Source organism: Mustela nivalis (genome assembly GCF_964662115.1).
Source record: "Mustela nivalis genome assembly, contig: HAP1_SCAFFOLD_1440, whole genome shotgun sequence".
NCBI lineage: Eukaryota > Metazoa > Chordata > Mammalia > Carnivora > Mustelidae > Mustela > Mustela nivalis.
This window is the reverse complement of record NW_028135224.1, coordinates 16,218-32,044: the sequence shown is the minus strand read 5'-3', so window position 1 is coordinate 32,044 and position 15,827 is coordinate 16,218. Positions and strand designations below refer to the sequence as shown.

Sequence of the window (15,827 nt, the reverse complement as noted above, 5' to 3'; positions counted from 1 at the left end):
TATGTATACTTCCCAATTCTCTTCACAAAGAATGTAAATGTTCAAGGTAATATTTCCAATAAACTAAAAAGACAAAAAAATAACCAACAACAATAAAACCTTTCTCTGAAATCCTGAACTATATCTCTTTCTCCCTATCTTCTGTTTAGGAAAAAAATAAAAATAATAACAGATACTGTTAGGATATTTAGGCCTTGGGATATCAATGACAGAGACCTTTGTATTATGAAAAGGAAGAATCTGGCTTTCATTTGAAGGGTAACACATAGATAAGTAACATTACGTACTCACTGCTGTTCTAAGCACTTGGTGTTAATTCCTATAATGGTCTCCACAGTCATAGGTGGTGGGTACTGTTGTTTTATTATCAAGGACACTAAAGCATGGAGAAGTCAGAGAGGTTGGTCAAGTCCACACCGCTGGCAGGGCTGGAGGAACTAGGGTCTGAACTCAGGCAGTCTAGCACCCAAGTCCAGACTTCTAACTACCTGTTATGCCACCATTCAATTTTAAGAATCTCTGCTTATCACAGTTGGTAACAGACAACCGTAGTAATGCAATTTCTGAATACCTACTTAAAGAATACTTTGACAGCACAGACAGATGTGAACATACTGACCAATACCTATCATGAAGTCCCAAGTGTTCAAAATGTCTATCATCAGCCCAATGCCCTATTGATAACACAATACTCATTTTGTTTTAGCATCTGAACCTTGAGAAAAATCTATAACTTGCTCCTGCCAGAAGTCTATTCCATTGTTCCCTGTTAAGTTTTACAACCACCGCGAGAGATAGCTGGGATCACCCCTCCACACAGAGGCAGCAGTGTGCTGCCACACAGGCCCAGGAACCAGAAAGCTTGGATTTAAATCCCAGTTCTAGGGGCACCTGGGTGGCTCAGTTGGTTACCTATCAACTCTTGACTCAGGTCATGATCTCCAGATTGTGAAGATGAGGCCCACATGGGGTTCCATGCTGATAATGGAGCCTGCTTAGGATTGTCTCCTCCTCCCTTGCCCTCTGCCCCTCCCTGCTCATGGGCACTCTAAATAAATAAATAAATAAATAAATAAACAAACAAACAGACAGACCCTAGTTCTATAACTTATTGGCTTTGTGACCTTGGACCAGTTACCACCTCTGTGGGCCCCAGTCTCTTTATCAATCCAAGGGGAACAAAAATACAACTATCAACCTATGGTTACTCAAAGATTATTCATGGTTATTTAAAGATTAAATAAACTAATGCATGCAAAGTGCTTAAAAGGGTACCTGACTCTTAGTAAGTGATCCAAAAAGGTAAACTATTCTTTTTTTTTTATTTTTTATTAATAGAAGAAGTGATTTACCAAACATCACATAGTCAGGATTCCATCATGGCCTTCCAACGCCAAATATCCTCTCTCCTTAGCAGGACTCCATCCTCTGACCAAAAACTACCATTCCCATGAAGTCCTGTTATCTGTCAAAGGGCCCAGAGAGATAGTTTTCCCTATCAAATTGTTGGAAGAACATACAAAGTAGATAATACTGTCCTTGCTTTGCAAATAACAAAACGGAAGTTCTGAGAGGTCAAGAGATTTATCCTCAATTACTTAACTCACCCAGTGCATGTGCTTCACAGTAAGCCCTAAATAATTCTGAAAGTTCCTGACAACAGCCTTCAATGTGGGCAATTTTTTAAAGTGCCATCTAAAAGATATAAACTGTGATGTTCTTGCTTTGTTAGTTTTAGTAGTTTGAGAGAGGGATTAAATTCCTGCAAAAACCAAAATGTTTGACTTGAGTGAATTATCAAAATGAAATGTTGCTTCAATTAGATTCTTCATCTGCCTGGAGGGTGGCTCCAGGCATCCATATATCCACCAAATGCAATTTTTAGGAAGGGTCCTATCAGGTACCAAGCCAACCCCCATCCCTTTAAGGGAAATGACTTTGGAGGGCAGAGGGGAGTGAAGTAGCAGATTCCTCTCTGGCCTGGGGAAGAGAACAGAACAGTAAGTGATGGCATCTCTTCCCTGCAGCCTCCTACAGTGGTGTGTCTTGCAAATGAAACATACTGTGAAACAGCTTGTGAGATGAGCTTCATCAACAATAAGTAATTTTTATCCAGATTCTATTGTTGAATACAATTAACATGATTAAATGTTTCAAATATGCCTACTCAGACCTTAAGCAAACCATCAAGAAAAGAAAAAAGAAAAAAAAAAAAACCTAGTAAAAATCATCCCCTAAATCTGCTTTAGGAGGACATTTAATTGCCAACTTGATGCTTAGAACTGAATTCCTACTTGACAGTGGCACTGCTCCCAAGAAAACTGTAGCAACACATTTGCACTTCTCACCGCGGCCTCTGCTCTCATCCCTGCCAATCCCCTGAGAGTCAGCAAATAGTTACAATGTCAGTCTTTCAAATCACTGCATTTAGAACTTCCCAAACCTTTAAGAGGTCCTCTGTGTATGGAAAAGAACAATAGCACTTCAAAAGCTATGTCTGCGAGTTCTTCAATACTCCATTTGAATGCTGGGGTTTCAATCAAGGACAACAGCAGACAATTTCTGATAAGAAGTTGACTTTTACACAGTTCTGATTAGGTTGCCGCGGGCGAAAGGGAAAGGGTCAAAGCTTTCAGCCTTGGCTTTCACAAAGTAGCCAGTGTTTTTCTTACCTGCCCAGCGCCCGGACAGAAAAAGACTCACTCGCTTCCGCAAGCTTTCCACTCGCGGCTCTTCCTAAAGGATCTAAGTCCAGGCGTGCCTGAGTCTCCAAACTTACCCGCCAGGCACCGACCCACGTGGGCACGCAACCATGCTCGCCAACAGTTGCCGGAGCTCACGGATGCCCGCGCTGGGTCGGCGCCCGTTCGCTGAGCGCCCCCGGCCTCCCTACCTGCATCCCATTCCTTAAGACTCTCCCAACCCAGGCAGACATGCCCTGGCAGACCCCCAACAATGAGGACTTGTGTGGTGCAGTTGGGGGTGGCGGGTAGTTTAGAGTGAAACATACACAATCTGGCGGGTCCTGGAGCAAGCAACTCAGGAGCCAAGTGGCATCAGCCTCTCCATGCAGATTTCCCTTGCGCCGACTAGCTCTTCCCCCACCCGGTCAGGTCACCAGCACCACCAAGGGAGGGGAGCGGGGAGGGACGGGCGCCTTAAAAAGTGCAGAGAAAAGACTCGCCCTCCCACCAAGGATCACAATAATACTCTGCCGGACAGGGACAGAATCAGCCGGGGAAGGAGGGTCCCGGCAGCAGCAACCACCTCCGTTTTGAAATTTACTTTGTACACTCATCCCAAGGCTCCCTTCCGACGAACGACACAATCTCCCCCATCTCTGTCTCCCTGCGTCCAGATTCTCTCGGCGGTTGAGCCCTCCGATAGCGCTTTTTAGGAGCCGAACCACGGGGATTTTAAAGTTTCCCCAGTAGGAGAAAAAAAGAAAAAGAAAGAAAGCAAAAACAGAAACAAAAGCCCTGAGTTCTGGTTCCCAGGCACAGCATCCAGTCTGGAACCTAAACCAAGGGGGCGGGCCAGGGAGGAGAGCCATCGGGGCTGCGGGGAGCCTGGGGAATGGGACAGGGGGGAGCAGCACAGAACGGAGTCCACGGAGGACTCGGGAACGGCTTGGGTCCGGGGAGACGCGGGGTCCAGCTCTGAGGGTGTTTGCGAAAAGGTAGGGGTTATAGGAGAAACCCGCTTGTTCCACGGTTGCGGGCAGAGCCGTAGCTCTACAGATGAGTGGGGAAGAGGGTCCGGCCGCGGGAAGCCGCTCGAGAGGCCGGGAGATGGGCTCCGGAGCAATGGGGAGGTTTTGGAGTGGAAGGGAGGGCTCAAAGGTGGATAGAACCGGGTTCGCGGCAGGGAGGAGGGAGCAGCCGGTCTCGGAGAGAGACGAGTGTTTGGGGTGAGGACGTCTGGAAAGAAGACGCCCGCGGTCAGAAGGAGACTAGGGGTGGTCAGGGAGAGCCAAAAGGAAGGAGGAGAGGTCGCTCCTTTTCTCCCAGCAGAAAGAGGGAGCGGGCGGAAAACTGCTGTCGCCATCCCCGCAACACCCCAGCCAAACTCCCACGACGGGCGCGCCCAGGAGCCCTCTTCTGCGCCCGGAGCCCCAAGCGGTGGCGTCTGGCACCCGGTTCCCCTCTCCCCCCGGCACCTGCTGGCGCTGAACTCAGAGCTGCGCCGGGCCCCACCGCGACTCACCTCCGCTCGCGGACAGCATCCTCCTCCGCTGTCGCAGCCGCGCTGGAAGCGGCTCCCCAGGCACGGCGGGCGACACACTCAGGCGCGCTCTCCAGCCTGGGAAAGCCCCGGCGAGCGCCGCGCAGGGTCCATTCTCCCCAGGAGCCACCAGCCTGCGTCAGCGCCGGGGGAGGAGATGGCCGCCCGCACAGCCCCGACTCCTCCCGCGGCCTCCGCCCCATCCGCCCCCGCGCCCGCCCAGCGCAGGGCAACCTAGCTCACCTGCTGGCTCCCCTCGCTGCCTCTCCGCCGCCTGGCCGCCGGGCCGCTCGCCTGCGGCGCGCCCTCGCCCGGGGCCTTGCCTCTCCGGCTCCGGCTGCGGCTCCGGCACTCGCCCCCGCTCTCGCCCGGACGCTGTCCGCGGCGCCTGAGCGCGCTCCGCGAGCTTAGCCGAGTCATGGCGGCGGCGGGGTGGAGGAGGCAGAAGGAGCGAACAAGCGAGCGGGTGCGCCTCGATTCGCGGTCGCGCCTCTGGAGCCCCTGCGCTCACTCCGCATCCCGGTGCGGAAGGAGGCGAGCGGAGCCGAGGGCTTGGGGTCCCCTACAGGGCTTGGGGTCTCCCCCACAGCCGCATCGCGCCGAGCGGGGGAGGGAGGGAAAGGGTCAAAGCTTTCAGCCTCGGCTGAAAGTAGCCAGTGTTTTTCGCCACCGTCCCCACCGACCACAGCGCCCTCCCGACCTGCCTCATTTTTCCCTAGGGTCTACTCTTATCCAAGCCTCCAAACTTCTCACGCATTCCCAAGGGTAGAGCGACCTCGGGTGAGAGCCAGAGGCGGGTTCGGCGAGGGCCCGCTGCCCCCTCGCTCCTTCGCGGGAGGGGCCGCTAGCTCCCAGCGGCCAACCCTGGTTAGGCAGACCCGCGTCTCCACTGAGGCTCCACTGGGCGAGAAGGGAGAAGGCTTGCATCGCTCCCGTGGCCCTCAGTCCTAGGAAGGGGCTCAAGCCCCTGAAGGTATGCGGGCTGGTCTGCTCGCCCACTCGCGTTCTTAGAATGCTCAGCAGAAGACAATCTGCAGATTCAGTTCGAACACGCGGCCTGCAAGGGAGAAGGCCCCAGCCAGTAAACAGTTGCTCCCTCCTTCTGGTCCTAGTTGCACAGAAGACTGTTTTGGTCTGAAAGTCTTGTATCCTGAGATTGGGTTTAACTCCAGTAAATGTCTGGTATGGTATAACCTGTCTCCAGACGCCGGAATGCCAGGTGTGGGAGAGAGAAAAAAACCCGATCAAGGGCTGCCCATGGGAACAGGGCCAAGAAAGGAAGAAAAGACAGGGAACAGTTCCTCAAAAAATTGATTTTTTTATTCTTTTGAGGGGCCACACTCCTGTCCTCCAGCTGTATAATAAAAAAGCTAATGTGGCAGATTTGGGTTTTGGGGTTTTTTTCCCCTCATAGCTTCTGTCACTCACCCATGAAAATTTAATGAAGCATTTAGGATCATTACCCCCAGGGTCAATGGGCTAAAAATATTTAGCCCTAATGCACTCCTTGTGGAGCCAATACGTCCATTGCTGGTACATACAAAGTCATCGAGAAACCATCGCTTTCTGCATAAAATTCACGACCCATTAAACTTATTCCGTAATAACAGCTTCTGTACAAATGGAAGTTTGAAGGGAATGCAGGACGCTGAGTTGGCCAAGTAATAGAAATGGAAGAGGTTCATGTAAAACTCTCTCTATATTCAATGTTGAATAAGGTCAACTACAGAAACTGGGCAAATCCCCATTACATCCAACAGGGGCAATAAGCCACAGCTGTTCCCAAGTCCAGGCTAGAAGAAAGTGTAACAGAAAGACAGTAAGTGCACACAAGCTGCTCACCAAGAACTTGGTGAAGACACTAATATTCTTCTGGGTTAAACCCCAAACCAAGTCTTAAAGCACTATTTTGAGTTATTGTAGTAAACATATCAAGAAAGAACATACCTAAGTAGGTGTTGTTTTTCTTCTCTTTACATAACAATGTCCTTTCTATTAAGTGTGGCATAAAGAAAAAAAATCAATAAACATTTCTTTACCATCTACTCTGAGAAACCGCAAAGCAAAGATGTATGCATTTTGTATTATGTTCCAGGCACTGTGCTGGGTGCTTTCCATACATTAACTCATTTAATCTTCATGGCAGCCCAGTGAGAGAAGAATCGCTTTTAACATATACTGGATAGACTGCCCACTTTGAAATCTGATGGGCCTGAATCACCTTCGACAAGCTACTCACCTTTCTGCACTCCAACATTCCTTACTCTGCTATGGTGTTAGCTTCATGAGACACCTGCTTCATGAGATCACAGCAGGTCTTAAGAGAGATAATGCAGTAGACATAGCTAGCACCAAAGGAATCACCTAGTAAACATTGGTTGTCCTCCTAGAATAATGCCAAAATAGTTCATTTTTTTAAAAGATTTTATTTATTTATTTGACAGAGAGAAATCACAAGTAGATGAAGAGGCAGGAAGAGAGAGAGAGAGAGGGAAGGAGGCTCCTGCTGAGCAGAGAGCCCGATGCGGGACCTGATCCCAGGACCCTGAGATCATGACCTGAGCCGAAGGCAGCAGCTTAACCCACTGAGCCACCCAGGCGCCCCCAAAATAGTTCATTTTAAATCAACAAGCATCTATGCCATTCCTTTTATATATCAGACTCTGTGCTATGCAATGGGAATGATGATAAATCAGAAACAGACTCTGCCTTTCAGGAGCTGTGAGTCAACTGAATAAAAAAGCAAGGGCATGGGCAGGTGGATGGGCACAAAGGAGTTTTATTGAACTTCACATAATTCATCCTGATGTACCTGATTCTCGAGCTAAACAGAGGAGCAGCCTGTATGAGTTACTGTTTGAAACTGACCTAGGATTAAAAGTAAAACCAAATGTCAAAAATCATCAATTCAATTACCAGAAATTACTCCTCCTGTGAAAGAAATGGAAAGTAGCTCATTTTGTGTAGTATATATTATTTAAAACTAAGTTTATTCCTGCAATTTTTTCTAATAAATAAATAAATTTGGGCCATAAGCTCTGAGGGTTTCAAACACAAATTATTACATAGCCACTGTTTATTAAATGGTTTCTAGTGCTTGCATATGCCAGGAATACACTAATATTCTATATACATAAAGCTCTCAAATTAATAAGATTTTGACTAATGCTCAGTAGGAACATTTCTACCCAGCTTACTAGAGACATCATGTGTTCAAAGTATACCAGTATATAGAATGCACAAAATTTCGAAGGTTAATACCTAAAGTAAATGAGCCTTGCACAGGCCCTTTCATTCAAGTTCATGTTAACACTCCGATTCTATTCCTTTACTCAAAAAGTGTTTGCTGATTGTTTACTCCATACCAGGCACAATGCTTGGCATTGACAAAGAAAGAAAACAAAAAGCAAACAAAACTCATTCTCAAACAACTCAGAGGCACACGAAGGCCATACATCATTATGCTGCATTCTGATCCATGCTATGGTAGTGTTAAGTACAGCATGCTAGGGGAAGATCAGATAGGGGCATTTAACACAGAGTTGGACATTAGGAAGACTTCAGGAAGGAAGTGATATCATCTCGAAAGATGACCAAATGAAGCAGGGAAAGGTATTTCAGGACAAGAAAAGAGAATGGACAAATACCCTCATGGGGGTAGAGGGTAGATATAGTTAACTATAAAGAGGGAAGCAATGTAACCAAATTTTAAAGGGTCTTGTTTGCCATATTAAGGACTTTGGAATTTACTGTGAAAGGGCTCAGATTTTTTAAAAAGCAAGAAAAAATATTTTGCAATCCTTACATTAGCCACATTTCAGATATGTTTCTTACACACCCTGGACTCAAGCAAGATTTTCAATTGCTATTTCTCTTCTGAAGGTTAAAAAGACAAGAAATTTCTGTAAGTCTTCATCAAAACAGAAGCTCCTTTCTTTTATGATGCTGGCCTTTCTTGATTCCAGGGAAACGTTGTGTGGCAGTATTATGACTAAACTTGACTCTGGTTTACAGTTGCTATAAATAGCCCTCCTTTTATTTCTCCAAGGAGGCTGTGGAGGGGACTAGTGGCACTACAATTGTATTTATGCTACCAATCTGCTCTTTTTGGCTAAATGCATAGTAGAAACAAAGTGCAGAGCTGAAACAATCATCAAAAGGCTCTTATGGGGACGCCTGGGTGGCTCAGTTGGTTGGACAACTGCCTTCGGCTCAGGTCATGATCCTGGAGTCCCGGGATCAAGTCCAGCATCAGGCTCCCAGCTCCATGGGGAGTCTGCTTCTCTCTCTGACCTTCTCCTCATTAATGCTCTCTCTCACTGTCTCTCTCTCAAGTAAATAAATAAAATCTTAAAAAAAAAAAAAGGCTCTTATGTTCCAACACAAATCCCAATTTTTTTTTTCAATCATAAAATGGAGCATAAGTGGATGTTAGTGATTGAAAATAGGAGGAGCCTGGACGCTATCAGAAAGACCAAGTTTCCGGAGCCTATGGAGTATGAGATCAGGGAAGAATCAGAATGCTAAAAGATAACAAAGCCATGTAGCTTGTGGCTACAATATTCAAGTTATGACAGATGCTTGGTTTTTTGGCCTCTCTGCAGCCATTGCCCCTTCATTAGTAAACACCACCCAAATTTTGTTGGGGAACCATTTCCTACACTCAGTGATTTGGTTTCCATTTAATTTTGGGAGAGTTGACCCAACCTTGAACTCCAGGGAGAAACAGGTGCAACACATCAATGGCCACAATTCAGGGATGGTCCAATAGGCCTGTGTACTTTTGCTAGAGCAACTAGGGAAAATGCTTTCTCCTTACTGCTATTCTAAACTGGAAAGATGGTAAGCCTGTAGCTCTAAGAACCCATTTCATAAGAAAAGCCTTCAGAGATCAGGAAAACACAGATCGAAACCACAATGAGATACCACCTCACATGAGTCAGAATGGCTAAAATGAACAAGTCAGGAAAAAAACAGGTATTGGTGAGGATGTAGAGAAAGAGGAACCCTCGTACACTGTTGGTGGGAACATAAACCGGTGCAGCCACTCTTGAAAACAGTATGGAGTTTCCTTAAAAATTTAAAAATAGGCTCACTCTATGACCCAGCAAATGCACTACTAGGTATTTGCCCAAAGGATACAAACATAGTGATTCAAAGGGGCACTTGCACTCCAATATTTATAGCAGCAATGTCCATAAGGGCCAAAATATGCAAAGAGCCCAGATGTTCATCAAAGGGTGAAGAGATAAAGAAAATGTGGGATATAAATACAAAGGAATATTACTCAGCCATCAAAAAGAATGAAAAGTTGCCATTTGCAACAGTATGGATAGAGCTAGAGGATATTATGCAAAGTGTGATAAGTCAGTCACTCATATGTAGAACTGAGGAAACAAAACAGATAACATAGTCAAAGGAAGGAAAAATAACGTGAAAATAGAGAGGAAGGCAAACCATAAGAGACTCTGAAATCTAGGAAACAAACTGATGGTTGCTAAAGGGAAGGTTGGGGGGGTAACTGGGCAATGGGCATTAAGGAGGGCACTTGATGGAATGAGCTCTGGGCGTTATATGCAACTAAAGAATCACTAAATTCTAAGCAGGGAACTGGTGATGCAGTGTATGTGAACTACTTAAATGAAGTACTGAACTACTACTTAAATGAAGAATTAAAAAAAAAAAAGAAAAGAAAAGAAAAAGAAAATCCTTAACAAAGAAGAAAACAGACTAAGGTGATAAAAATAGAGATGTATGAGGAAACTCGAAGAATGTTTGGTTTAGTCATGCCTAAAGCTAACTATCATCCCCCCATCCAGATTTTTCAATATGAGCCAAAATACCCCCTCTATTACTTAAGTCAGTTTGGGTTAGTTTTTTTTTTTTTTTTCACTTTTGACGAAAAGAATACTAATATACCATGTATTGTATTAGGAACTTTCTATATTTAAATCCAATTTAATACTTAAAGAATACCAAAAAGCTATTTGTATATTTTTATACTTAGCCTTGTTCTGAGAAATACATGAATTTACATTTTATAGGTTAAAATAAACTCAGGTTAAATCATTCCCAAAGTTACATAGTTAGACCATTGGAAAATTAAAAATTTAAATGTTATTTATAAAAGCATGTCTCAAAGTAGGAGTAAATTGAACAAAAGTCATCCAAGATTTCGGCCCAAAACAGAAATTTTTGATGAAAACAATTAAAGAAAACCCAAATAAATGGAGAACCGTACCATGTTCACGGTTTACAAAACTCAACATTGAGGTCAATTCTCCCCCAAATTTAACTACACATTTAGTACAAATCCCAAAAAATCCCACCCTTTTTTTTTTTTCAAGAAATTGACAAGATAAATCTAAAATGTATGTGAGAATGCAAAGAGACTTAGAATAGCCAAAACAATCCTGAGGAAGAAAAGCAAAATTAGAGAGCTTATCCTACCTTATTTCAAGAATTACTACAAAGCTACAATAATCAAGACAGTACAGTCTTAGCATTAGGGATAGATAAAGTGATCAATGGAACAGAATAGAGAAACAGAAATAGGCCAACATATATGTGGCCAATTGATACACACACACACACACACACACATATATATATATATACATATATATATTTTACAAAGTTGTCATCACAATGCCTTGAGGAAAGAAATGTCTTTAAAGTATGGTTTTGCAACAAATGGACAAAGATATGGAAAAAAATTAACCTCAGTCCCTTCCTTCCACCATGTATAGAACAATATACAATCACTAAAATAGTAAAGATTTTAGAAAAGAACTATAAAAGGATCCTCTTAGGTTTTAGGTATGCACAGATTTCTCAGAAAAAAAATTCATTGAACATAAAAGAAAATATAATAAATTAGACTTTATAAAAATTTAAGACATGTGATGATCATAAGACAGTATTAAGGAAATTAATGGTAAACTAAAAGCCCAGAGAAAATATTCAAAATACATATCTGACAAAGGGCTTAAATCCAGAAAATATAAACAAATCCTATCAATTAATAATAAAAAGATAAGCAACCTAATCAAAATGGACAAAATGGTTGAACAGACACTTTGCTAAAAATAAAAAAGAAAGAAAGATATATTGAATATAGCCAATAGGCACACGAGAAGGTGTGTGTCATCTCTGATCATAAAGAATATGCAAATAAACCATAATGAGATATCACTTCACACCCATTAAAATTTCTAAAATTTTGGAAGCCTGACAACATTCAATTTTGGTGAGGACATAGAACTCTCATATGTTTCCAGTGGAAGTGTACAATGGTGTGGTCATGTTGAAAAACTTATCAAGTTAAAGATACATCTACTCTTTGGGCATTTATAGATGTTGCACTCCTAAGTATTTACCTCTGAGAAATAAAATAAGTACATACACGCACACTTAATACACACACATACACACAAACACATATGCTAGAAAGTTATATACTTCTAATAGGTCCAAGTGGAAACCACACAAATGTCTTTCCATAGGAGGATAAGTCATACAGTGGAATACTACTATACTAATATGCAAGAAACAAAATAGACTACTCATGAGTACAGCAACATGGACCAATCTTTAAAAAATATTAAATGAAAGAAACCAGACATTATTATGATTCCTTCTATAGGAAGATCAAGAACATTATTATGATTCCTTCTATAAGAAGATCAATAACATTATTATGGTTCCTTCTATAGGAGGATCAAGAACAGGGAAATTAAATGTATGATAAGAAAAATCAGAACACTGGCTGCCTCTGTGGAGAGGGATTGTCTGGAAAGGGGCACAAGGCACTTCCTGGATTAATAGAATATACTCTTTCTTTAATGTAGTGTTGGTTACATAGGCAAATACATTTGCCAAAATTGGCCAAATTACTCTTAATATCTATGCATTGCAGGTAAAAAAAAAAAACCTATGCATTGCAATATAAGTTAATTTCATCCTTTTAAAAATTTAAGAGATCAAGTGCAGAGAAAGTGGAGCAGCCCATCAGACCCCACAGTCCTCATGGGGACCACTCCATGATGGCCCAACACAGATGTTTGTGATAATGTTGCAAGTTCTAAATGAAATTTTATACCTCAACAAAAAGAGTGCTCTATGTTATGTAAGGCACAACCAAAGCAATGAATGAGAGAGAGAGAGAGAGAGAGAGTGTGTGTGTGTGTGTGTGTGTTTTAAGTATGCCTTTTTTAAAATGGACATATAATGTAGTATTTGTTTCAGGGGCACAGATCTGTGATTCATCAGTCTTACCCAATTCACAGCACTCAGCACAGCACCTACCCTCCCCAATGTGCATCCACCAACCACCCCATCCCCTCCAGGAACCCTCAGTTTGTTTCCTGAGATTAAGAGTCTCTTATGGTTTGTCTCCCTCTCTTGTTTCATCTAAGTATCCTTTAAAGTACATTAATGAAAGAATGGTTAGGCCAAAATAGAGTACCTTCACCACCACTGCCCCCTACATACACAGAATGAAAGTACTGTCCAGCAATGCTGTGGGTGTCACCAAAAGGTAAAGGATTTCCTGCCAGAGGAGTTAAGCAAACGTAGGTTGGATGATGGTTTAGCAGAAATGGGATAGGCACATTTAAGCTTCGGATTGTGGAAGTGAATGGAGGAATGGAATCTTGAGCCATAAGACTTTTAAGTTGACCTTTGAAACCCCAACAGTTGATGATTCCTTGAAGAGTTCTCAAAAAACTCAGAAACCACAGTTATACTTCAAATGGTTCTCTTCTCTCCTGTCCCAGAAAGACGATAAAGGCTATATAAAACTCTCTACTGGAAGGTCTATGCTGTGTGGTTGAATTTGTATGAAAACCTCACAAGGAAAAAGTCACCACTCTTTCCTGGAAACTTACTGATGGAAATCACACTTTATAAAATATATTTTTTAAATAAAAAGAATGTAATTGCTCACTGAATTGTAATATGAATGCAAATTAACTTACTGTAATTATACTGTGCAATCTTCTACTTTAAAAACTTAGAAAATGGAAGAGACCTGATAAGTAATTTGAGCTGTAATTCTTCATTGTGGTCCTTCATTATGCAATGGTTACCATAAGCAATTTGTTCTGTTTTAATGTAAAATGTTTTTCTTCATACCTTCACACTGGCAGGACTCAAATGAGTCCATTCAGTACAGACAGATACCCATCCCGCCCCCCACAAGTACATTGTAGAAATAAATGAGATAAAATTAATATAGCACAAGGGAATTTATGAAAGATTCTTAATATATTTTCCCTTGGAACCTTTAGCACATTAAGTGTCTCTCCATCCTATGTCCTCCATGTGTTTTAAACAATCAGGGAATTCCTAACTAAATAGGAGTCAGATGACCAGCATTCATGCTTTAATGGCAAGGCTTGGGTAGAGAAATAAAGAAATTGGGTTTAGTCTCAGCTCTGCCACTAATTAATTGTGTCACCTTCCTCATGCTGACCCTCATTTTGCTCATATGTAAATCAGAAGGCTGGACTAGGTGATTTCCAGCTTCCATCCCAGCCCTTATAATCTAAGACGGCCCTGTAGTCGTTCTTTGCTTTGCATTGTTTAAGCAACATGAGTGACAGTAAATGAATTTCTTATTTAAAATGAATGACTGTCTGGATGAACCACAAGCCCTGTGGTGCAGTCATTCATTGCTAAAGGATATCTAATGCAAAGATCATCTGTGATGATGCAAATGTAAAAAAATAATAATTACCTGTTTTCATGCTAATAATAATTTGCATGTGTAGTTCTTTCAGTGTGGTTCCTGTTATCTGCAAGGTGAAAAGATAGAGAGCTGGGGATCTCATTAAGCAGCAGCACAGTATAGTGGAAAGAGAGGCAGATAGAACTTGGAATCACGAGACTTTGGTTTGGCATTTCCTTTGGCTAATAACCATACCAGGCCCCAGGAATTTCATCTCTTAGAATGGATGCCCTCAGCTAATTTCTTGGGCATTGTTAAGATAAAGCACACAATGAATGGGAAAGTCATTTGGTCACCTGTATTTGTAAATGTCTTATTTAATCCTTCCAGCAACCGTGTGAAGTAGGTGCTCCTCTCATCTCTATTTTTCAGCATACATACACATACACACTCACACATATACACATTCACACACACACACATCTCTCTCTCTCTCTCTCTCTCTCTCTCTCTCACACACACACACACACACACACACACAAAAGTAAAAGAAAGAGAAGTTAAATAACTTGTTCAGGGTCATACAATCCATGACACGTGTCTGTCCTTTCTATTCAGAAGGGATAGTAATATACTTTCATCTATGAATTCCCATAGACAAGTAACTTTGTTTTGTCTCAACATACATGATCCTCTTACAGAAAGGGAACAAGTACATCTTTGTGCAACCAACAGTACTGTGAACCTCTATTCCTCAGCTATAAAATGGCAATGAAAGTACCTATGTTTCTCTAAAGGATACTCTTTAGTTCCTTCTTTGGCTCTCATCCCACCCATACCCAGACCATTTCTCCCTTCCTGAAAACCCAGTTCCAATTTGGAGAAGTGTGTGATTTCTCAGAAGCTGTCTTCAGCTTCAGCTCTGGATAAGAGCATGTGACCTGAGACCAAAAAAAAAAAAAAAAATCCTGTAGACCAGGACACAGCAGTGTATGCTTCTAAAGGGAATGGGTCTTATAATTAAGCTGGATCCAAAGAGCTCAAAGCAGAGAGACCAAAAAGAACTCATCCTGTCATATCATGGAGTCACTGTCTAAAGTCAGCACTGCATTAACAATAGCAGGAGCCACAATGTCCTTTTGATTATCTAAGCCAACATTGTTTATAGTTTCTGTTACTTCTGCCCAAACCACATCATCAATGTAATGAGGTAGTGAATGATAAATTGCAAAGGCTACACAATCATAAAATTTAGCAATGGTGATTATGACAACAATGACATGATGACTGGGAGAAGAGGAACACCTTTCAACAAACATGGCTCTGGAATTTCCCATACATCAGAAATTTCCTTCAGGGGTTAAAGACAAAAGTAGTTCATTTTTCTACGTTTCAATCTAGATTCATTTTATAATCTTCTTCTAGCAGGGCACTCCTATATATTCCTGATCAAACCACAAAGATGATGGGTCTCTTCCTGACCACACCTTCTCCATGCTTGCCTCCATTCCCTCACTCAGGCTGCTTCTTACTCCTGGATGACTCCTCCCTATTCCCACGGACTGAAATCCTTCCCAATGTGTAGGACCTAGTCTAAACGAAGCCTCCCCCCATCATTCTCTCTTCTGCTTCCTTTATATATTGTTCCTACTTAAATCCTGATCCCTACCATGCGTTATGGGATAACCCATAAGGACTATAATCTCTTAGAGTAGATGCTAAGCTCCTTATAAACAGCAGAGAGAGAGAGAGAGAGAGAGAGAGAGATGTATGTGACACCTGTCACTGCACAAATTTCAAGGGTGATTCAGCTGGTGTGGTTGTAATTCCACCATTGAACAATCATCAATCAAAACCATATAAACAGCACCTTATGAAGAGATGGAAAGTCTTTATAATTAGGAATGCTTAGACTTCAATCTAACTGGAAGTT

At 42.5% G+C, this 15,827-nt stretch overlaps 1 long non-coding RNA gene across 3 annotated transcripts in view; it reads right to left on the bottom strand.

Moving 5' to 3' along the window:
- Window positions 1–4,275, bottom strand: part of LOC309857849 — an 81,002-nt gene extending 76,727 nt beyond the window's left edge. The window contains exon 1 of one of the 3 annotated variants that reach the window (XR_014307938.1): window positions 4,207–4,275. This is a non-coding gene — a long non-coding RNA (uncharacterized lncRNA). The remainder of the gene's footprint in view (window positions 1–4,206) is intronic. The other 2 variants (XR_014307939.1, XR_014307940.1) reach the window with 2 other exon arrangements.
- Between the last annotated feature and the right edge of the window lie 11,552 nt (window positions 4,276–15,827).